Source organism: Pleurodeles waltl, chromosome 7 (genome assembly GCF_031143425.1).
Source record: "Pleurodeles waltl isolate 20211129_DDA chromosome 7, aPleWal1.hap1.20221129, whole genome shotgun sequence".
Lineage (NCBI taxonomy): Eukaryota > Metazoa > Chordata > Amphibia > Caudata > Salamandridae > Pleurodeles > Pleurodeles waltl.
Window position 1 is genome coordinate 1365397920 of NC_090446.1, and position 25148 is coordinate 1365423067.

Below are 25148 nucleotides of genomic sequence, written 5' to 3' on the forward strand. Positions count from 1 at the left end.
TTTTAAATGAGGCTACTGGCCAGAATATTAACTTTCCACCCCTGATGTGTATCTTGGGATTATTTGCAGGGCCTGCTAAATACATGGCGATGTCCAGGTACCTGGACTTGGGTCTAGTTCTTGCCAAGCAACAGATTATCCTTAACTGGACAGCAGCAGCGGGCCCAATTTTTGAATGTGGTCCAATGAGTTGATTTGCTGGGTGAGATATGAGAGGGTTGAGCTTCTTAGAGAGGTCAAACAGGGTCAAGGGTCTATGGAGGTCGTTAGAGCCTGGGAGGGTCTCCTAGAGGAGATTTAAAAGGGTAATGCTGCATCAGATGTGCTAGGAGGGGAGGCAGATCTGGCTCTACCGCTGTCCCCCCAGGGATGGTCTTAGTCATGAAGGGGTAATGCCTGAACGTATTATGGGATATTAACATGTGTGTAGTGGTGAAAAGGCATTATAATGATGTAGCCTGTTGGCCCCAGTGGTGGGTCCCGTGATGTGCGCTGCCAGAGCAGTGAATTGGACAAAGCTAACCCTGTGCTCTCATAAATACTTGTACTTTCACTGATGTGGTGCTTACTCCAGCTGAACTGTGTTGAGGGAGTTGGGCGAGGGAGGCGAGTTGGAGGGAGAGTATGTGCTTATGGCTTATTATCCGAGCCAATATTAGGGTAATGTTAGTAGGGAGGACCGGGAGGTGCCTTGTGTGGATGTCATTGGTATATTCTGCAACATATTTTGTTAAGTAACTGTTGTTTCTTCTGTTGTACAGACGTATGTGAAATGCCAATAAAATGTGTATACAAAATGATACATGCTGTGAAAGGTAGTACTGTGTGCTATAACAGTTAAGTATCCCAGAAGAAAGAAGGAAGAAAAAAAAAAAGAAGAGCCTTTGAAGAATCCAAATGCAGACCAAAGGTGTCCAAGCATAGCAAGCACAGTGTGTCGTAGTAAGCACACTGCCATAATGTCACATCTCACTGCTTGGCACAAAATATATTTATTGATTTGTTTAACAGGACAAGTGGCTTTCTTAAGCATCTGATTCTCTGGATAAGTAGATATTTTGTAAACAACTCTGTGAGCTTAGCCCATGCCTGGTTTGTGATCCACCCTACCAATATAGGGGAGGGCAAATTCAAAACAGTCTTTATAAGTGTGGTTTGGATGTTATTCCTTATATTTATTATTCAAACATTTCCTCTGGGCTTACTGAACTTGCCATCATATATGATGGTTCACACTAGGGCAATGATTCTATAGGTGCTGCAGAGGTCATGGAAAATCTGGATTTCTCATTACTGGCCAACAGTTCCACACCTCACTCAAGACATTCTCTGAACATACTGTTTTCCCAGAGTACCAAATGCAGACATCACAAAATACCGGACGCTACTGTGGCAAGATCACACATTCAATTCAAGTTTGTTTAAATCACTGTATAACAATAAAATATATAAAAATGCAAAAACTGTAGAATCTTTCCTAAAAAATTATTTTGGCTGAGTCTATAGAAACTCATTCCTTTCACAGTAAATTCAAAACAACCTCTAACATTCAATCTGAAGATCTCGCACTATCCCGGATTTTTGCTCCCCACACTGCGCACTCTTGGACCAGATTTACTCACCATGACACCCTTTCTTCGTGGCAGTGCCCTCACAAAAACAAACCAAGAAATAAAAACCCAAAGCAAGTACAAAATAATAATGTACAGAGGGCCTCTACCACATTGAATCATCCTCCAGGGATACTTCAGGCTTCACCATCTCAACACCATCGACAAAATGCCTTTTGATCTGAGCTAACCTTATTTATACTGCCCACCTCTCCCATGAAGGCAATACAAGTTAATGTTCACCTATGCTGAAAAGGTTCACACCAGTCACAGAACATACCTTTATGCAAATAATCAACAATATCAAAGCCCCCTTAGTGGAATCTGCACAGTGTAAAAACTATCAGACTTTGCAAGGTAGTGATCATACACATCATTACAAGATTCTTCTTCTAACAGTTTATGGACTACCTCCAGTTCCCTCCCTGTGATGGCTTCCTTCTTACTTACCCTTTCTCAAGCCGTTTTACATTCCAATAGTCTGTTTAAATCATAGCGTCTGCAGGAAGTTTTCCTTCTAGTTATTGCCTCTGCAAACATCCTTGTACATCCAACTGGATGACTTGAATCCTGCAGCCTCTGCTGCAAGGCTGACACACCTAGATGCCCTCATGTATGCGGACCAGGTCCGTTCACCTTTATTCTGTGCACTCACCCTGTAGGAACCAAGAGCCTTCATTTATACGCTTTGATAGCTGTTGGACTGTAGACACTGGTTGTAAATTGTTTCAACGAAGGTCCCTGGAATTTACCAGGGCTTTCCAGATAGACTACCCAATTTAACAGTTTGCTTAGCTCATGGCAGTGCCTCCACAGGTGACAACCTTAGACAATTTTGGAGGATCTGATAAGCTTTTCCATGAGAGTGAGAAGCCTTAGCATGCCCTGGAAAAGCAGTGACACAATGTCCCGCTTCACCTTTTTCTGGCATGCACGGAGTGTTCCCATCGGGCATAAGAATTTGGGAGCTCACTGGAGATGCTCAGTTATGTTAATTGACTTTTGAGATTAATCTGCGATGTGATGTCAGCAAGAAAAGGCCGAGTAGAGAGTCTCACCTTTTATGCAAGGAAGCAGAGAGACTGTGGTGGTGCTAGATTGTGAGCTAGATTCCCTTGGTGGTGCGCCCAAGACCAATCACCTAGTGGGCTCTCTCCAGTGCGCCTCTCTTCAGTTGGACTTATTCCCCTATTCTGAAAATTCCCAGTGCTAGCAGTTCTTTACCTTTCAGTATCTACTGGGGGAGGGGAAGGAGCACGTTTCAGTTTAAGTGGAAATTTCAACTGCATTACTTGCTTCCCCTCATACTCTTGATACCGCAAGTCATCAGGAAGATTCTTTCGGCCAGACCTGCTCTCCCAGTTTGAGGACATGGTTCTGCACCCCAATCTCCATTTCATGCTTTGGTGGTCGACGTAATCTTATCTGTTTGCTGTCCCTCCAATAAGTTTGCTTACTCCAGCATGAGTGCGGCACAGAAAATGTTGTGGACCCTTTGCAAGCCAAGCTATTGCAGCTGCTAAAATGTGTGCTTTCCCTTGCTCAGAGGGGTTGGATGTGTGTACCCTCCTCTCATCTTTGAATGGTTCCTTATACACTTTAATAAAAAAAAAATAAAGAAAAAAAAAAAAAAAAAAAAAAACACACCACATTCAAAGGAAACCAATATTAGCAAAACCAATAGCCCAGCAACCGAACCCAGGCCTAAGACTTCGTAAACGTTTGCTCAGCGTAGGGGACCAGTGTTTCACAAGGCAACAGTATAGTTGAGTAGAAAACCAGAGGTAATACATTCCCATACTAGAAAATAATGATGCCCAAGCTTATCACATAAAAAAAAAAAAAGAAGAAAAAAAAAAGGGGGAATATTTGAGAAACATTTACATTTCAAAAGTGAAACATACATTCCAAAAGAGAGTAAATAGTACAAGATACTTCATATTGCACTTTGGAGTACTCCACAGCTAGTAGCCATAATTAAGACAACGCTTGGTCAGGTAAACAATAAAAGTATATTCTTAAAGAAGAGGAAAGGAGGAAATAAAAGCCACAATGTATAGGGAGTACTCAACGAGACAGGGTAAGGAATTACGCAATATAAGGTGTGTATTGGCATAAAATGTATACAACTGATGTGTAGTAGGATCCCAGTTTCAAAATGTGCTACTTTGAAACATAAAGCATAGTCACAGATAAAGATGCCTATAATGTAATCAAACACAAGCTGCTAGATCTTGCCAGCACACTTTTGCTTTGGAGGTAAAGGAGACCAAGTTCACTTTCTGAAAGTTATCACTTACAGAAAACACAATTAAAAAAAAAAGCCAGCAGATTTGGCAACTAAAATATCTCTATTACATAGACTGTGGGCCTATAAAGGAAGCAGATTATCTAACAGGCAGTGTCCTCTTACCATTTCCTGAGCCTTTCCCAACAGAACTTTATGATTCACTATTCACATACAGACAGGTCAAGAAAATGTGTCACTCTGCTGTGCAGCAACAGCCTAACTACTGCTAGCAAAGCAGAGTTACTTTAATCCTAAAAGTATTCTAGCCATGCTTAGAAGTGTGATGCCACAGTGCCTAAAGTCAACTCTCGTAAGAGGGCATGGACTAATGCATTCTCCCATGACTCGGTTATTGCCCAAAATGTGCTCCAATATATTATTTTTACTTGTAAAAATACTGCACCCAGAATATCGACTACCATTATGTCTAACACACACACTTGCAAATACAGATTTATTATTTTTAACTCCACATCCACATACCTTGGCAACATAGTGGCAGGTGATAAAGAAAATGTTCTCCCTGTGATGCACATTTTCCAGTTTGCAAGTGGCAGCAGTGCCAGTAAAAAGCAGAAGCACACCTTAGGGAGGATCAGATTTCCTCATTTGTTTAACAGACACTGAATCTACAGCAAAACCTGCTCAGGAAGATTTCTCTGTACATGTGAAAGGCGTGCCAGAGAAACTCTCACGCCCCATCATTTCTATACCAGAGGGAATGACCTAGATATTAAATCACAGTTTTGCATTTAAATGGGGATGGAGTCAAAGCCAAGAAGGCTTCCATTTGCTAGCCATGAATTTCTGATGTCATTTGCCAATTCTCCTCAGGAAAGCTTGCATTCTCACGTTACGAAACCGTGCCAGTCAAAGCGGTGTTATCCTATTAGTAATCAGTGTTATCCAAGTCAATGCTACTCATTTAATTATTTGGGGAAAACACACACACACACACACACACACACACACACACGTGAATACTGAAAACTGGGAGCTTTAGTTTCTAAGAAACAAGATAGCAAGTAGATTGTGACTTTCATCGCACAACGATACAAGCAATTCATGTCTTTGAGACCTCCTGGGACATGAAGCTCTCCCCACCACGTCTGCACATACATAAGGGCACCATACAATACACACACACCACAAATAGTCACAGAGACTGTGCTACACAAACGTCAGGGCCCAGAACCCACAGACTTCCTTCAAAGAGTTCCGCCTATCATCCCTAATTCCACACATTCAAAGCAAAGACAAAACAGAAATGTTAGCCAAACATCGCCTTAACTCAAAGATTCCTTGATCATACTTCAACATAAAACCTGTTCTCACAACACGTAATTCAAAGTCCCCAGGCTTCCCACCAAATTATGCAGGTGACACAGCACAACACACTGGCACATCTTTGTGTATATTCCACAAGCGAAACGCACAAGCTCAAGACAGCCCGCTGCACCACACATTAACAAGTGTCCAGCACTGCAACGCACCTAACAGGAGGTCACACAATCTGCACCCAGTATCTGACAGAGACTTCTAGCTGCAGACTCCTTACCTTTGAATTCCCTGGCGTCCACTTCAAATCCGGAATCTTTTTGCTGAGCAATACCCTGCGTGTGCCATCAGGTGGTGTTGTTCGGATCCGAATGCATCGTCCAGCTCTGAGCAACTTCATTAGTGACGTTGGAGCAGTCTGGGACGTCAGTCGCCTATAAAGGCACCACCCCGGTGCGCTTATGTCAGTTCTTTTCCTTCCACACCAGTTAAGCGCAGGTCCGGGATTGAGCTACTCTTTGCCTTTTTCGACTGTTTTGTCGAATATTTTTTTGTGTGTGTGAGGATTGTCATCTAGGAAGACTGGGTTTAAGCAGCGTTGTGCCTGCCATCGTACCATGTCGGTGACGGACTCCCACCAGGTATCTCTCTGGGGCCTTGACAAGGACCACGACTCGAAGTCATGCTCTGACTGCCGGGCCATGGTACAGAAGGCTTTGAAAGATCAGTCTCTAAAGCTCATGGTGGCCCAGCAGTAGACTTCGGTCGGCACGACTCTTAGGAAGTCAGTGTCCCGCACAAGAAGGAGGTCACAGGACCGCTCCAGGAGCCCCAAGTCATCTTCGTCCCACTCGGGGAAGAGGCACAAGAAGAAGAAGTCCAAGCGGACTTCGACATGCCCATCGGCTGACGAGGAGTCACAGGAACGTCAAGATTCCAAGCAAGGTTCCGCGTAGCCATTGCCAGGGCCGACTTCGCATCTTACACCACCTCCCCCCCCCCCTTATCCAGGAGCCAGAGTGACCCCGCTCAAATTAAAGGCCTTTAGGCTGCCCCCACAGGTGGGTCTTTCAGACCCCACGGGAACAGCAGGGGCCCCATCGGGTTCGACGCCAGTTCCACACAACCAGCCTCCTCCGGCACTAGGTCTGATGTCTACGCTCCCCCCACCGGCACCCAGAGCCCCATCCTCATTCCAAATGACCGTTTAGAATATGGATTAGAGCAGCAGGACTGTTATGAGGAACTAGGGGAAGCCAGCGATTTTAGTTTTCCAAACAGGGTAAGCAGTTTGGGTGAGCTCAAAGAAGCAAATGAATTTAGCACTGGCATACGATTGTTGACATCAGGCAGTGCAGAGGCATCTACCTTCAATGCAGAATTGTCTAAGGAGAAAAGCTGGTAGATATCCTCTATTTTGCCAATTAAGTATTCAGCTACCTTATCACAGTGAGTGCTGTAGGTGTCAATGGGAGCGGCAAAACATAGGTCTAATGAGATTATTCAGTGATTTAAAAATTTCCTTGGAAGGATTTTTTTGTTCCCTAATTTACTAGCAAAGTAATCGGCTTTAGCTTTCAGAATCAGTTTGTGGTATGATCTGATGGCCGCTCTATATTGAGGTTTCTGCAAAGGGTCACATGCTTGTCTCCAAAACTGTTCATAGGCTTTGCAGCATTTTTTAGCTTAAGTATGTGCTTCAATAAACCAAGGAGCTGTGTGCTTCTTTGTGCAGGCAGCCTGACTGGCAGGAATGAAAACACTGAAGGCTGTAGTGAGCCAGGAGTGCACAGTGTTATTAGCTACCTCAACCTTGGAGGCAAAGTGAGTTTGGCTATCCTGAATGAATTCTCCAAATTTACAGGGATCAAGTTTATGCCAAAGGAATTTCAAAATCATGCTTGAGGTGGTTACCAAAGTATGGCGAGGTAAGCATGGGGAGAGGGGTTGCAGCCTGAAGAGTCCTAAGGTTGGAGAACGCTGGGTCTAGGAGATGGGCGGCAGAGTGAGTGGCACCCAACACCAATTGTGTTAGTTGCAGAAAGGCAAGAGCCTCCAGAAAGTTGGCAGGCTCACATTCTTGGGTAGCATTTAAGTGACGGTTGAGGTCTCCCAAGATACTGAAATTAGCGGATTTAATCATTCAAAGGGGTGGCAACAATAATGTGTTTAAAGAATATATAGTCAATATGGGAATAGGAGGCATGGATATAGGAGTAGAAAGAATAATATCTTGTGCCAGGGTGTCTATGCCAAGCATCCACCAACCCCCAGCTCTGTGAGCTCCTGTTTAGCTTGTGCAGACATTGCACTAGTGCCCTGGTACGAGGCACCACTACGGTCAAAGTGTGATGCCCATACAAGATTAAAATTGTAATTTGTGATAATGTCTCCAACCACATCAGCAAGCTGCTCTCCGAGTATACCTCCTATGGAGGAATCGTGCGCTTCACTGGGGCATAAATATTAAGCCAGGTTAGACTGTGAATGTCCCTTAAGATGTTCATTTTCAGAATGCACCCTGCCTTGTCTACCTTTAAAATGTTGGAACAAAAAGCTAACTTTGCACAAGATGGCTACTCCCAGGGTTTTGGTAGAGGTATACCCCAGAAGCAATGGGGGTATTTCAGGTGTACCATACGATGACAATCATCCACCAGGTGGTGTGTTTCCTTGAGAAAGAATGTCTGGCTCCTGTTGTGAAAGGTAGCACCAGACTTGTTTATGCTTGTTGGGCAAGTTCAAGTCCCATAGTTTGAGGGAGAATAGTTTAGTGTGCTATGCAGTTGCCATAGGTGCATAGATACACAGTGGCTAAGCTTTTAGGTCTACCTGATCCAATAAGCAGTATGGCTTAGTCAGCATAACCCAATAAACTGGCCTGACTTCCTACAAAGTGAGTGAGTGGTTGGTGTGACTGGTCTGCAGGCTAGCTAAGCACATGGCACCATTGTGCTCCCCCTCCACCCCCAAGGGACACGACTGAAACAAGAAAGAAAAAATAAATAAATAAATAAATAAATAAAGCTTAGTACTGAGCCAGCAGGGCCAAACAGTGTAATCCGGTCCAAGGGGGGAGACAGGTGCAGAAGTGCTGAAGAGTAACATTTTTCTACTGATGTCTTGTGCGGCTTTTTGCACAAAATAAATTGCCTAACGGTCTGAATAATTTGTGTCAGACCAGACTACCATGGTGCAGTCAAGCCCCTGGTCCACCACCTGCTGAGTAAGAAGTGCTCACAAGATGGAAGGTCCTGGAAAACCCCACTATCAAAGCTTTTCTCCTGCTGGTTTTGTTGGCCACAAGGAGGAATTTAGGACCAGCTGACCAATTTGTGGTAACTTAGGGGTTACAAGAAACCAGATGATAATAATGCTGTGTCCCTTCATTACCATCAACTAACTTTTCACATCAACTAACACACCACCCATCTGAAGGATGGAAGATCTGAGTGGCCTCTTTCGGAGAAATAAGCAACTAACTGCAATAGGCAAAATGCCTTCTCTTGTTCAAAGAAAGGTTTTGTCTGCCAAAAGTAAAAGGAAACCCTGCAAACTGCAGGTGCGGGACATGTGGGATGCCAGGAGGAGAACCACCACAAATGGAAAGAGCCAACAGAATCCAAAACTCTAGTACATTGCATCAGACTTAAGTAACCATCTCCCAATTGTATACCAAAGGCTTCTAGTGCTCAGTGTATCTGTCCCCAAGAAAGCAGTGTCAAGCACAGGTGTCCGCTTGATGTCACATGACTGATTTGTATCTACAACGTGTTCTGGGTCTGAAAAACCAGTGACAAGCCCCTAACTGCAATTCGAAAGAATGCAGTTGCGGAGGCCTCCGTTGGTTTCAATGTCCTACCTGAATTTACCACTGATGATTTAACAATGAGGACCCAGGTTGTGGAACTCAAAATATCTACTTGCTCATGGGACAGGTTGCTTCATAAATCTACTTGTCCTGATTATATATATTGTAGGAAGTTGGCTCTGTATGTGCTATTTCAAAGTAAGGAATAGCATGCACAGAGTCCAAGGGTTCCCCTTAGAGGTAAAATAGTGGTAAAAAGAGATAATACTAATGCTCTATTTTGTGGTAGTGTGGTCGAGCAGTAGGCTTATCCAAGGAGTAGTGTTAAGCATTTGTTGTACATACACATAGACAATAAATGAGGTACACACACTCAGAGACAAATCCAGCCAATAGGTTTTGTATAGAAAAATATATTTTCTTAGTTTATTTTAAGAACCACAGGTTCAAATTTAACATGTAATATCTTGTTTGAAAGGTATTGCAGGTAAGTACATTAGGAACTTTGAATCATTTCAATTGCATGTATACTTTTCAAGTTATTCACAAATAGCTATTTTAAAAGTGGACACTTAGTGCAATTTTCACAGTTCCTGGGGGAGGTAAGTTTTTGTTAGTTTTACCAAGTAAGTAAGACACTTACAGGGTTCAGTTCTTGGTCCAAGGTAGCCCACCGTTGGGGGTTCAGAGCAACCCCAAAGTCACCACACCAGCAGCTCAGGGCCGGTCAGGTGCAGAGTTCAAAGTGGTGCCCAAAACGCATAGGCTAGAATGGAGAGAGGGGGGTGCCCCGGTTCCGGTCTGCTTGCAGGTAAGTACCCGCGTCTTCGGAGGGCAGACCAGGGGGGTTTTGTAGGGCACCGGGGGGGGGGGGGGACACAAGCCCACACAGAAATTTCACCCTCAGCGGCGCGGGGGCGGCCGGGTGCAGTGTTAGAACAAGCGTCGGGTTCGCAATGTAAGTCAATGAGAGATCAAGGGATCTCTTCAGCGCTGCAGGCAGGCAAGGGGGGGCTGCCTCGGGGAAACCTCCACTTGGGCAAGGGAGAGGGACTCCTGGGGGTCACTTCTGCAGTGAAAGTCCGGTCCTTCAGGTCCTGGGGGCTGCGGGTGCAGGGTCTTTTCCAGGCGTCGGGACTTAGGTTTCAGAGAGTCGCGGTCAGGGGAAGCCTCGGGATTCCCTCTGCAGGCGGCGCTGTGGGGGCTCAGGGGGGACAGGTTTTGGTACTCACAGTCGTAGAGTAGTCCGGGGGTCCTCCCTGAGGTGTTGGTTCTCCACCAGCCGAGTCGGGGTCGCCGGGTGCAGTGTTGCAAGTCTCACGCTTCTTGCGGGGAGTTGCAGGGTTCTTTAAAGCTGCTTCTTGAATCAAAGTTGCAGTCTTTTTGGAGCAGGTCCGCTGTCCTCGGGAGTTTCTTGTCGTCGTCGAAGCAGGGCAGTCCTCAGAGGATTCAGAGGTCGCTGGTACCTTTGGAAGGCGTCGCTGGAGCAGAGTTCTTTGGAAGGCAGGAGACAGGCCGGTGAGTTTCTGGAGCCAAGGCAGTTGTCGTCTTCTGGTCTTCCTCTGCAGGGGTTTTCAGCTGGGCAGTCCTTCTTGTTGTTGCAGGAATCTAATTTTCTAGGGTTCAGGGTAGCCCTTAAATACTAAATTTAAGGGCGTGTTTAGGTCTGGGGGGTTAGTAGCCAATGGCTACTAGCCCTGAGGGTGGGTACACCCTCTTTGTGCCTCCTTCCAAGGGGAGGGGGTCACAATCCTAACCCTATTGGGGGAATCCTCCATCTGCAAGATGGAGGATTTCTAAAAGTTAGAGTCACCTCAGCTCAGGACACCTTAGGGCTCCTTGTTGCTTTCTTTGTTCCCTCCAGCCTTGCCGCCAAAAGTGGGGGCCGTGGCCGGAGGGGGCGGGCAACTCCATTAAGCTGGAGTGCCCTGCTGGGCTGTGACAAAGGGGTGAGCCTTTGAGGCTCACCGCCAGGTGTTACAGCTCCTGCCTGGGGGAGGTGTTAGCATCTCCACCCAGTGCAGGCTTTGTTACTGGCCTCAGAGTGACAAAGGCACTCTCCCCATGGGGCCAGCAACATGTCTCTAGTGTGGCAGGCTGCTGGAACCAGTCAGCCTACACAGATAGTCAGTTAAGTTTCAGGGGGCACCTCTAAGGTGCCCTCTGTGGTGTATTTTACAATAAAATGTACACTGGCATCAGTGTGCATTTATTGTGCTGAGAAGTTTGATACCAAACTTCTCAGTTTTCAGTGTAGCCATTATGGTGCTGTGGAGTTCGTGTAAAACAGACTCCCAGACCATATACTCATATGGCTACCCTGCACTTACAATGTCTAAGGTTTTGCTTAGACACTGTAGGGGCACAGTGCTCATGCACTGGTACCCTCACCTATGGTATAGTGCACCCTGCCTTAGGGCTGTAAGGCCTGCTAGAGGGGTGTCTTACCTATACTGCATAGGCAGAGAGAGGCTGGCATGGCACCCTGAGGGGAGTGCCATGTCGACTTACTCATTTTGTTCTCACTAGCACACACAAGCTGGTAAGCAGTGTGTCTGTGCTGAGTGAGGGGTCTCTAGGGTGGCATAATACATGCTGCAGCCCTTAGAGACCTTCCCTGGCATCAGGGCCCTTGGTACCAGAGTTACCAGTTACAAGGGACTTATCTGGATGCCAGGGTGTGCCAATTGTGGACCCAATGGTACATTTTAGGTGAAAGAACACTGGTGCTGGGGCCTGGTTAGCAGGGTCCCAGCACACTTCTCAGTCAAGTCAGCATCAGTATCAGGCAAAAAGTGGGGGGTAACTGCAACAGGGAGCCATTTCTTTACACAAGCCCCCCCCAGCCCACAGGCCAGGAGACTCAGCCAAAGCTGGGAGAGTCTTCCTAGTCTGTCAGGCGAGGAAGAGTAGAGGAAATAGGCTGGTTTGTTGCAGGGCCTACTCTGCCTTACATCCTCCTGTTCAGGTCATTCCCTCTGGGGAACTGACCCACTTCCACAGTGATAGGACCTAGTCTGAACTGCCCCTTGTCTGTGCTTTTTATGTCTTCACCCATTCTCTCTATTTTGGGGTTAGAGGTATCCACCTCTGCTAATCTTATCTTAGCCAGGGTCACCCCTAGCTTACCCAAAGAGGTTACCCAGAGCTGGAGTAACCCCACCATGACCAACAGGGTCAGGGGGCCTAACTTGCTATTTGGCATGGGGTCAGACCACCATGCCAAGGATAGTGCAGCCATAAAGGCTAACACCCAGCAGAGGCCACTGACAGCTGTCAGTGCCCAGAACCACACCTTTAGCTCTTCACCTACAAGGGAAGGGGCTAAGTTACAGGCTTCTTTGGGTTCAGGGTGCCTGTCTGCTGTATTAGAGTGGGGGGTTACCACATCTTGTAGTAAACACCCTTCTTCCACTCTTTCTTCTGTTAGCTGAGGAGCCAACCACTCAGGCTTAACAGTTGCCCGACTAGCCAGGACTTCTTGTGGGTCAGGTTGGACTTTATCAGAGCCACTTTTGGAGTTCTCCCCTACTGGAGCAGAATCTCCTTGGCTTGCTGGAACCTTGGCTAAAGGTTGTCCACCTTTCCTACTCTGTTTCCTTTTCTTTTTCTTCTGGGGCCTACTTGCATTTACTGCAGAGGCAGGCACTCCAGAATCCTTGGGAGAGGACTGGCACTGAACCAGTTCCTCCCTTGGGCTCTGACTAACCTCTGGGTAGTCATTTCCAAGGAGACAATCAAGGGGGAGGTCTGTACTGACTACCACCCTTCTCCAGCTAAAAGTCCCACCCACTTCTATGGGCACAACAGCCACAGGCCTATCAGTGACCCTGTCTGGGCTAACTCTTACTCCGGCCATCTCACCTGGGATGTACTGGTTTGAGAACACCAGCCTGTCATGCACAATAGTGTGACTGGCACAAGTGTCTCTCAGGGCAGTGGCTGGGATTCCATTCACCAGTAGGTGGTGGAAGTGTCTACTTCCCTCTGGAATCTCCAACTCACCTGTTGGGCCCTTTTTCCAGTTGAAGGCTATGAAGACCTCCTCATCTGAGGAGTCATCCCCAATGGCTACACTGGTCACCCCTGGAATTTTGCTAGGGGGTTTGTTTTTGGGACAAGAAGTGTCCTTGGTGTGGTGCCCTGTCTGTTTACAGTTATGGCACCATGCCTTAGTGGCATCCCAGCTCTTACCCTGGTACCCACCTTTGTTTTGGGTTGTGTCTCTGGGCCCACCCACCTGGTCTGGTTTTTGGGGGCCTACAGGGGACTCTTTCTTTGTTTCTAGTGTCACCCACTTTCTCCTGGGGAGGCTTTGTAACCCCTTTCTTTTGGTCACCCCCAGTGGAAGTTTTGGTTACCCTAGTTTTGACCCAGTGGTCTGCCTTCTTTCCCAATTCTTGGGGAGAAATTGGACCTAGGTCAACCAGATACTGATGCAACTTTTCATTGAAGCAGTTACTTAAAATGTGTTCTTTCATAAACAAATTATAAAGCCCAACAGTCATACACTTCATTTCCAGTTACCCAACCATCCAGTGTTTTCACTGAGTAGTCAACATAATCAACCCAGGTCTGGCTCGAGGATTTTTGAGCCGCCCTGAATCTAATTCTATACTCCTCAGTGGAGAATCTCTGACCCTATTTATGTTGCTGCCACCATTGATGGGTCCTAGGCCCATCTCTTTTCTTTCCCTTTCTATGGCTAGGATCTGTCTTTCCAAAGCCAATCTTTTGGCCATCCTGGCTAACTGGATGTCCTCTTCACTGGAGTTATCCTCAGTGATTTCAGAGTTGTTGGTCCCTCCTGTGAGGGAACCAGCATCTCTGACTATTATTTGTGGAGCCAGGGCTTGAGAGGCCCTGCTCTCCCTAAATAGGACTGGAGGGGGGGAATTTCCCTCCAAGTCACTATCTTCATCCTCTGTGTTGCCATCCTCAGAGGGGTTGGCCTTTGCAAACTCTGCCAACAGCTCCTGGAGCTGTAGTTTGGAAGGTCTGGGGCCCATTGTTATTTTCTTTATTTTACAGAGTGACCTTAGCTCCCTCATCTTAAGATGGAGGTAAGGTGTGGTGTCGAGTTCCACCACATTCACATCTGTACTAGACATTATGCTTCTAAAAGTTGGAATACTTTTTAAGAATCTAAAACTGGTTCTAGAATCTAATTCAAACTTTTAAACTCTAAAAGAAATGCTAACAGGGACTAACACAAGGCCCTAGCAGGACTTTAAAGAATTTAGAAAACTTTTCAAATTGCAAAAATCAATTTCTAATGACAATTTTGGAATTTGTCGTGTGATCAGGTATTGGCTGAGTAGTCCAGCAAATGCAAAGTCTTGTACCCCACCGCTGATCCACCAATGTAGGAAGTTGGCTCTGTATGTGCTATTTCAAAGTAAGGAATAGCATGCACAGAGTCCAAGGGTTCCCCTTAGAGGTAAAATAGTGGTAAAAAGAGATAATACTAATGCTCTATTTTGTGGTAGTGTGGTCGAGCAGTAGGCTTATCCAAGGAGTAGTGTTAAGCATTTGTTGTACCTTCACACAGGCAATAAATGAGGAACACACACTCCGAGACAAATCCAGCCAATAGAATACTTCTTGAATCAAAGTTGCAGTCTTTTTTGAGCAGGTCCGCTGTCCTCGGGAGTTTCTTGTCGTCGTCGAAGCAGGGCAGTCCTCCGAGGATTCAGAGGTCGCTGGTCCCTGTGGAAGGCGTTGCTGGAGCAGAGTTCTTTGGAAGGCAGGAGACAGGCCGGTGAGTTTCTGGAGCCAAGGCAGTTGTTGTCTTCTGGTCTTCCTCTGCAGGGGTTTTCAGCTGGGCAGTCCTTCTTCTTGTTGTTGCAGGAATCTAATTTTCTAGGGTTCAGGGTAGCCCTTAAATACTAAATTTAAGGGCGTGTTTAGGTCTGGGGGGTTAGTAGCCAATGGCTACTAGCCCTGAGGGTGGGAACACCCTCTTTGTGCCTCCTCCCAAGGGGAGGGGGTCACAATCCTAACCCTATTGGGGGAATCCTCCATCTGCAAGATGGAGGATTTCTAAAAGTTAGAGTCACCTCAGCTCAGGACACCTTAGGGGCTGTCCTGACTGGCCAGTGACTCCTCCTTGTTGCTTTCTTTGTTCCCTCCAGCCTTGCCAATTGTGGACCCAATGGTACATTTTAGGTGAAAGAACACTGGTGCTGGGGCCTGGTTAGCAGGGTCCCAGCACACTTCTCAGTCAAGTCAGCATCAGTATCAGGCAAAAAGTGGGGGGTAACTGCAACAGGGAGCCATTTCTTTACATATATATATAAATAAAAACATCTGCTTATTCTTTGGTGCCATGTAATGCGGTGACAAATTGTGCCAGCAAACTTATTATACAAGAGCTCAGATAACAGCCTCTCCGATTACGCCAGGGCTAATATTATAGCAGGGCTTAAATACTAGCAACTTCCTTATTTTGCCAACCATTCTGCAGATCTACATACTGATGCTGGAGGTAGTGGTAAGCAATAGTACCAGGGTTGGAAGGCCCTTTCGAGGCTGTATTTACCTAGTAACTTGCATGTTTTAAGGGTTTTCACAATCACTTCTATGATCTTTTCCAATGCTGAGAATACCATTGTAAATTCACTGCTGACAAGGGCAAAAGTAAAAAGTTTTCCAGGATTGGGAAAAATAAAGTGGTTGGAGAAAAAGTAAACTTGTAAATGCTCAGATTTCCTCATGAGCAAACCTACACATGCATTTGCTTGTGCTAAAATACAGTTCAAATATTTGCTGGATAGGATTTCCTGTCTACTGCTGTGCATGTGTGAATTCAACACAAGGACATATACCACAAGTGCACTTTTATGACTTTCTTTAACAATTAGGCCCCTAATTAGGTCTAGCGTTAACCAAGACCTTTTGTTTTTATTAAAACTGTATCTCTATTTCTATGCATCTGTTGACTGGCTTTACTGTGAGTAATGGCAATCAGCACTTTCACAAGGAGCATATCAGCACACAAAATACTTTTGCTCAGTGCCAGGAACTACTGTGGCAATGTTTACTTTGAGTCCCCAAAAATATTTTTGCTTTTTGCCAGTGTTTGTTACAATGGTGAAGACCCAGCAGCTCTCACAAGAAAAACGTTTACAAAAGCCATGTCAAAACAAAACACAAACCAAAAGACCAATCACCAATGTTAGATCTACCAGCTTTGCCAATGCTTGTTAATTTCATATTCTATATATTCTTGTTGAAATCTATACAATCTTGCTGGAATCTGGCTACACCGATTTTCCATTATGTATACTTTTTGGAATGCTAGCATGCATAAACACATTTTACTAAATGATGCTTCAAAGAAATGGTACCTAAAAATTCACAGCAATTTAGCAAAACATTTTTTCCTAGTTGCATTTTTTTTAAAAAATATTTTATTTTGAAAGCAAAGAAGATCATTCTGGGAGCATTATACGTAGCCTCATATTGTTAAACTTTGCAAACGTGTGTGCACTTTTTTTTTTTTTTTCCTGGAACCACTTACTAGTTCAGTCCAAATTTACAACATCTATAGTACTCACCCTAATAATAAAGGCTTTGCATTAATGACCTGTAAATACAGGGTCAAACTGCATTAACTTATGGACACAAATATTACCTGAACTGCAGACAAGTTCCCTTCCCAATAATGTGGTATGGTAATCTGGTAGCCAAAGGGTTTGTGCTGCAGGAGGTTGGGCCTATAAACATGAAACCTTGTTGTCCTTGACACCAAACAAACAATAGGTTCTGGGTGTCGGGCTATAGGAATTTCACATCCCTGGGACCCCGTTTCTATCTTTCCGTATAGAAGTTAAGTTTTGTAAAATAATGTATATCCCTCCATATTTTCTTTATTGTTGTTGGATTCTCTGCATATGTTTTTAGTTCAAGTTGTTTCGGACCGTGAAGTTCTTTATTAACTTAGTCAGGGTGATAATTGTTGCACAGCACATCCTCTGCTTATTAACTTTGTGCTCACTCAAGCTTCCAAAGAGTGAGCAAAAGGATAGTCTTACAGGGGTACACATTTACATATATGGCTGCACACGAAGTGGTTTGGGAACTCAACTGTCCATGCCAATACAATGCCAACACTTCCAGTGTGTTCATTAATCAAGAACAAAATCTTTAGGAGTACTCAAGCCAAGAGTAGTAGAAGAAGAAAGAGGGAGGAAGGAGAAAGATGAAGAAGAGGAAGGAGGAGAAAGGAGGAAAAGGGAGAGGAGTAGGGAGTAGAACATTCTAGCTATAACAACATGAAATCTCAATTCTGTCAAGGGTACAGAGGACAGGATTATGCTTCTCTTTCTTTGTTGTAATTTTGACAGCAGCCAATCAAATTAAACATTAAAAAAAGAAAAAAAAAAAAAAAAAAAAAAAAAAAGAAAACGACATGCACCATCAACTCCAAGTCCATAAGTGACATGGTCCTATCAACAACATTACAGCCCTTTAAGGACCAATGCCACCATTTTGACATCCTCTTTCTTTTCAAAGAGAGCTAAAACAAGGGAGAGAAGAAAAGAAAAAAAAAAAGAAAAAAAAACACACCCCACACACACGCCTCGAGACAACATATCTCAGTCAAAAGGAGAACACGCTCCTCCCTGATCCACAGGAGGCTGGATCCACACGAGCCTTGCCAGGGAGCCATCCAAACTCAGCTACCCATGGCGCAGCCTCCAGACCGGCTGACGCTCAAAACTACCAAACGTTATGAATGTAAATGATACTTCATGTTTGCTTTAGCTCATTTCCGAAAAGCAAAGGAACAGGAGCCGTAAAAACCACACATAGCATAAATAACCTATCCAAATGGGTTGGTAATCAAAGCTAGTCTCATGTTCAATGAAAACATTTTGTAAATAACATAAAACGTACTTCTAACTTATGTAGTGAGAACAGCCATCAGGGTGTTATAATCCTCGCCTCCGTGTCCTTAATAGAAATAAAAATTGTCGTGAAAGCTAAAAAAAAAAATTAAAAAAAAAACATTTTATTCTAGATCAGGACCGGAGGCTCCGATTATGCTGGTTTAAAGCTGTGCTACCACCCCTGATGCTACATCCATGATTGGTTTGTAATAAAAGGTCAGAAGTGAATTCGGATGACCAATTCACTGCTTTCATAATGTCTTCCAAATGGGAACCTATAGCGAAAGCCTTTGATAACATGGCTCCTCTTGCTAAGTGAGCTAAAAAACACAGAGACATCAATGCCAGCTTCTGAGAGTAACCAACGCATTCATCTAGCCAAAGCAGCTGACGTTACTGGCCTGAAAGGTTTCTGCAGAACAACAGGTAATTGCCCACCAGGATCCACACAAAATTCACAGGTAGCAGCCTCATAGGCCTTAATGCTCTGCACTACGCAGAGCTTAGGGTAATTTGGGAAAAAACGGATGAGAAACTGACAGTGTTAGATTTGGTCCTCCTAGAAATGAAAAAGAAAGTACCCCTTGCAGGGAGAACATTCTACCCTTGAGTTCCAGAGCATGAACATCTTCTACTCTTTTGCAGGATGTCAGGCACAACAACATGGTCAACTTGGCTGATAATTGTTTAAGTGAAAGATATTTATTATCAGCAGGCCTGGAAAAACATACTGCTATCGATATCATTTTTTAACAGGTCGAGCTATTTGTAGGACATCCTCACCCAGAGTTGACAATGAACAGCTGTTTTGTTCAGTGAGAAGGCAAAGAAGCAATAAAGATCCCTTTAAATCTTGTTGTCACAGTCGCTCTGTTTTGAGACACAGTGGTCAAAAGTCAGTTTGTCTTGCAATTCATTTCCCTTCTCACTGCAGAGTTCCAGATTTTGGAAGGTGAACTTCTGACCTTTTGTAAAAAGAGGTATTTAAATGTGGTTTATTAGGAAAAAACTGACATCATACAGTCAGTAATTTCACAGTAAGGCAACCGTACAAACATTTCAAAATATATTTCAGTAGTTGTGAAAGCCCATTTTCTGTACTTATGAGTGATGACAATTCTTTTAAAAGGATGAAAACAAATCAGAACTCTTTACTTGGTAATATGCAAAAGATAAATGTTTTCAGAAACCCAATTTTCACAGATTACAGGCCATACTCTATATAGTTTTAACAGTAAAGCTGCAAATTAGTGGGAAGGTGTTTGGACATTTCTTGGAAATGTACTGACTGTAAATGACAGTATGCTCCCACATAATGCTTTAGTAATATATTTAAAGTGAGTGTTTAAACATACACTGAGAAACACTCCTGCCTTGATGGCAATGCTATTAGTAAACTAGGAGGCAAGTCATGGATCATTGTCCCATATGTGGGCTAGATTGTAATTATACATGGAGCAAACATGTTGTCTATTTAATCAAACAAAACAGTTTTTGTGCTGCAAAATTGCTGAGCTCACAGAATGAGAATGAAGAAAAAGGAGACTCTGTAAACTAATTACCTAGGATCACACAGTTTGAGATCCGTTCACGGATCAAGTACATTACAATTAGGTCCGGTAGATTATTCAAGTTAGTCGACCTGCAGGTCTAGCAACATTTTTTTTATAATTTTCAGAGGCCTGATCAGGGCAGCAATTCAAAAATCTAAGCATTATGCTCACATTACACAAAAATGAGTACTCAGACTGGGGTGGTTTACAGAAACGAAGCCCTTCATAAGATTACATACCATAGGGTCCTCACCAATAGGTTTGCCATTATCTGGACATGACATGCTGATATGTAATTGTTAACGGACCCGTAATCCAAACCAGACTCCGCAAAGACAGACAGGAAATGATTTACGAGGCAGACATCTGACAGAGAGAGCTCTGAACCCCTTTTGTTACACCAACAAACCCATCTCCACCATGCTGAAGCATACTGTTTATGGGTACTAGTTGCCCAGGCCTTGTCGACATAGGTGAAAGCCTGTTGAGAAACACCTGCCAGTTTCCATCTACTCCTCAAACCCTCCATGCCACCAACCTCGACTGATCCAACAGGATCAAGGGATGTGAGGCGTACGGGGACCAGCAACAGATTCTGTCGAGACAGAATCTGTAGAGGAATGTTGCAGGACATTTCCGGAACAGGGAACTAGGACCGAGGCCTCCAAAGAAGGGTCAAGAATTACCTTGGCCTTCCGACGCCTCGTCTGAGCAAGAACTCTGGGAATCATGGTGAATGAAAGAAAAGCATACTCTGAAGTAACGCATCCGTCGCCAGAGCTTCCAGGTCCAGACACCAACTGAAAAATAGTGGCATCTGTCAATTGAGGAGCGAGACAAAACAGACTCACTGAACAGGGGCCCCATCTGCGATTGAGATTGAAGAACAACTTCAAGTGTAATCCAATCGCTGAAGTCTCAGAAATGCCAGAAATGCCAGTCCACCATAGTTCTTCTCCCCCGGAAGATATTCTGCTATGAACGAAATCCGGTGCTGAAGGCAGAAGTACCAGAAGTCCTTGACTACCTCCACAAGCACCTGTGATTTCATTCCTCCCAGTCTGTTGACAAAGTGCACCACTGAAAACTTGTCCATCCTTAGCAGAATGCAACAGTCCATCCGGGGCAGGGAGAGGGACTCTTGACCGCGAAGGAACCCGCCAGAAGTTCCAGACAACTGATGTGAAGTTCGAAGTCTGACCAATGACCACCACTGGAGAGGGGACCACATCTAACTCCCCAGACCCACCTGCTGGTGTCCGATTCCCATCTGGGGAGCTGTCAAAAATCACCTTGCTGTTCCAGGCATCCATGTGGACCAACTACCAATTTCTCTCTATCCTGGCTTCCGGCAGGAGCAGAATCTGGTCGGAATACATCAACCCCCTCTGAAGGTGTTGTATCTTGAGACACTGAAGGGCTCTGTAATGGAGGAGACACGGAAAGATGGCCTGAATAGTTGTTAAGAGGTCCACAATCCCAGCTATTGATTTCAACAAGATTGGTTGGGCTAGGCACACCCAAACTCCTCCTTGATAGTCTGAATTTTCTGGGATGGGAGAATCAACTGCGACAACACCGAAATCTATCCAGAACACAAAACATTCCAGCTGTTCGGAGGGAATCAGACAAGATTGCGGTCGATTGATGATAAACCCCAGATTCTGAAGCAGCTGGATTGTTCAAGACAAGTGGAGGAATACAGTCTGAGGGTCCTGAGCCATGAGAATGATATTGTTGAGGTAGACAATTAACCTTAAGCTCTTGGCACGAACAGCTTCCACCACAGGTCTCAGCAGCTTGGTGAAGCACCATGGGGCTGATGAAAGACCGAAGGGAAGGACCCTGTACTCATAACATTGCCCCTCACAGGCAAATTCGTCTGGTTGGGGCAAAGACGGGAACAGAAAAGTATGCGTCATTCAGGTCCAGATGGACCATCAAGTTACCCTCCTGCAGCAGATCTTGAAGGAGATGAATACCCTCCATCTTGAAGTTCCTGTATACTGTCCATGAATTGAAATCTCAAGTTGAGAACTAGGTGAGAGATCCCACCCCTCTTGTTGACAAAGAAGATAGTGCTGATTTAACTTCTGGGGTAAGGAGAAGACAGACATATGGCACCCTTCTGACGGAGAGAAAGAATCTCCTTTGACACAGTCTCTTGGTCTAGTAAGAAAAAACAAAAATACAGTTCCTGGGGAGGTGAAGACCACACTGGGGAACTGTAAAACTCTAGCTTGTACCCAAGAATGGACTCCAGGACCCCTGTATCTTGGGTCAGAAGCTTCCACTTGTGTGCAAACAGCCGAGTCCTGCCCCCCAAAATCACTTTTGAAATAAGTAAAATTCTTACCTGAATATCCTGAATTCTCAAAGCTCTCCTCTGCTCCCTGCCGTAGCCTCAGAGAAGTGCTGGTGTCCCCCACAAGCTTGGGTGGGGTAGAAGGGTTGGACTGAAAACTGATCCTGCCAATTTCCGTGAGAGCGGTAGAAATTGTCACTTTGGGAGCTATGGTAAGCACCTCAGCCTAACAAACAGGCCCTATATCATCCAGCTCTGCCAAAAAGGGTATTCTGGAATATCTTCTTTAATGAAAGATGGGCCTTGTCTAGCATGTAAGTTGCAGCAAACTTTGAAAGATCCTTAACACAAGGTCCTCCGAAGAGGAGGCCCTGCGCCACCATTCCTGATTCAGAGGAAACAAGATCATTTAGTTTAGTGTCTATGCACATTAATATAGATTGCTGCCTTTCTGTAGAGACCACCACAGTGGCATTACCCAACTGACATACTGCATGTTGCGCCCATCCAATCAGGATATCCGGTTCTACAGCTACTCTGGACTCTTTGGCCTGGAAACTCATCTGAATCATTTTTGTAAAAGGACTGAAAACATCTAGGAGCTTGTCCTGACAGAACTGCCAAGCCCTGTCCAATTCTTTTTTGGGGTCTTTAGACCATTTCTTCATTAAATTAACCATGTTGGGATCCACCTCAGGAGTGTCAGGGACTTTACCAGCCAGATCTGGTCTAGGGCACTCTGATCCAAGTCTGGCCCTGACATCTTTATCAAAGCCCTAAGATTGGACTGGACATAGATGGCCACCTCAATTGGGTGGTGTGGGAGGGGTGGGGGGTTTAGGAGGTTCCAACTGGCAGAACAATGGTGAATGATCTCAGCCAGACCAAAAAAAGTCAGCACTTTAAAAAGGTGTTTGGAGAGCGGACTAGGATCAGACAGATTTACTTTCCAAACATCTCCTCTTACTCGGCCCAGGAACTTCTTCTTGGTCATTATCGGTACAGACCTGGGAAGAGTCAGAACCAGTAGGCTCAGAATATTAGAATGAATCGGCAGAACTGGGAGCCTGTGCTTGTAAGTGCTGTACCCATGATCCTTCAAAACTGTTGCTGACAGCAGTTCAAAAGCCTCAGAATGAGGCCATCTCTTTGCTTTTGACTTCCCTGTAGAGGGTTTAGCCGGCTGATCAGAAGGCTCGGGGCGAGGGAGAGGCAGAAGCCAACCTTGATGACATGCAAATCCCTTAAAGTGCGAAGTCAGGGGACCTAGGGCTTTGGAAAATGCCTTACTGAGAGTTTGAAGTTATTGTCCAAAGCCCCGACTAAGTTTTCCTCAAAGGAGGGAGGCAAGTCCTGACACTTGTTTAGATCCTCTTCAAAAGGATTGTATTGGGTCATGTTGGACAACAAAATGTGCAGGCAAATACTTTACACATTGGAAAAAGCAATGCTACAATGAAGGGGGAGTGCAAACCCCAGCAGGCGCAGTATAAATCTTTTAGAAGGTGGAGGGAGGCACATGCAGCAGCACTCTAGTCAGCATTTTACATCCCTGGGCACACTCTGATGCCTCAGGGCGTGGGGAGCAAGATTGAGCAGGGCATTCTGAATACAAAATGGGACTACTAGCAGTGAAGCCTGCTGCAAAGCGGTCCTGAAATCTCTGCTGCCCCATTCAAATGAAGAATGGCGGCCACGCATATGAGCTTATTGCCCAGGAGGACTAGAAAGGTGAATCGCTGCTGATCCAAGATGGCGGCTGCACCCCATTATACCACTTGCAGCCTCCGAGGGTAAAAGAGATCCCCTAGAAGGACATGGTGAGTAATGAGACCTCTTTAATTACATTATGCATTTATAAAAAGGTACACTCATTGAATGAACAAAACTAAATCAATTCAAAGAGGAAGGCTTACAAATAGATTTGTTGGAATAATCCAAAAGAGGGCACGTTGGTTTGAGTCAATAACTTTTCTGGTGGGATATGCCTTTAGTTGAAGACCTACATTAATTTACAGTGCAAAGTTAGTACAACCATATCGGCCCCTCTCCTAACTTCTAAAGCGGACAACTCCAAGGAACATATACCCAAACCAAAATAGTTTGTTACACATAATTTCCACTAAGCACAACACGCTTACAAAAAAAAGTAGCTAAATTCTTCACTTGGTTGCCCACATTCTCAGCCCACTGGTGGAAAGCAAGCAAGGGTCCATTTATAAAGATACCGTCATCCAACAAGGACATCACACACCACGTAAAATCAAGGTAAAAACCACCACTGGCACATAGTAGGTTCCTTGCTGTCAGCGTGACAAACACAAATTAAAAAAAAAAAAAAATATATATATATATATATAAAGTCCACTCACGAAACCATAAACGATGAATGATTTAAACACTTCCAAATATCCATTTGCAATAAAGGTATGCCCTTTCCTAAAAACAGGAGAACAATCATGTTGACGGTAACATCTCCTTTAACACCCCCACAGCCAAGTACGCATATATTCACATATACAACTAGCTTGTGCAAATAACATATCCAAATTAAATACCCATTTAAAGACCTAGCAACAATCAAAGCCCCCAGAACATGCTGTGCAAAAATGCAGGCAAGTCTAAAGGAATAACGACGAAAGCCTTAAAATACCCACGTTAAAATACCTCAGCAATCAATAACGTGACAACGTCGAAAGGGAGTCATTTCTCAACCAGCCCAACAGACAAACGCATTTGTCTAAAACGTTTCTACTCCAAGCAACCGAACTTGCGGACTTAGATGGTTTAAATACCCTTCAGTCTCCATTCGCCATTAAAAAAAATAAAAAACAATCAGGAATGGTTGAAAGTTTATCAACACTTTTCAAAGCACTGTTGCCAGGGACATCATTTTTCCCACATGACAAAGGTTAGGCTTTTTGTTGGGAAACAAATCCCCAGCCACAAACACACGCTGGAAGCATGTAAAATTGCACTGCTTTGGAGATAAGGAAAAGGAAAAAAAAAAAACACCACAGCCCGAACTAACCCAAACGGGCCGCTCCTCTCTTTTCTTATGGAGCCCCTGGAAGTACCATCTGTACGTGCCAAGGGGTCGAACTCTGTGGTCACTGCTGTCTGCAACTAGGAGCCTCCATCCTGCCGCATTCACTGATCCCTCCGGGAGCTCAGGAAAGCGGAAGTGTCCCAGCCCTATTCAGCCGAGTGACCAGTCCAGCAAGCCAATAGGAGGCCAGCATAATCTAGTAGCTACATCTCAGCGAGTCGCCCAATCAGAGCAAAGGAAAGGGCGGGTGTAACCTAAATATTGACGGTTTAAAACCCTGCATCGAAATGAAAGAAAGACTCCTCGCCGTGGAAGACAATTTTCTTCCCTACTCAGAAATCTGTTTTCGTAAACTATT

At 44.8% G+C, this 25148-nt stretch overlaps 1 protein-coding gene across 1 annotated transcript in view; it reads right to left on the reverse strand.

The window, feature by feature from the left end:
- LOC138246319 (GTPase KRas-like) overlaps positions 1-24943 on the reverse strand; it is an 82125-nt gene extending 57182 nt beyond the window's left edge. The window contains exon 1 of the mRNA XM_069200816.1: positions 24773-24943. The gene's annotated coding sequence lies outside the window, so the exon portion shown is untranslated. The remainder of the gene's footprint in view (positions 1-24772) is intronic.
- Between the last annotated feature and the right edge of the window lie 205 nt (positions 24944-25148).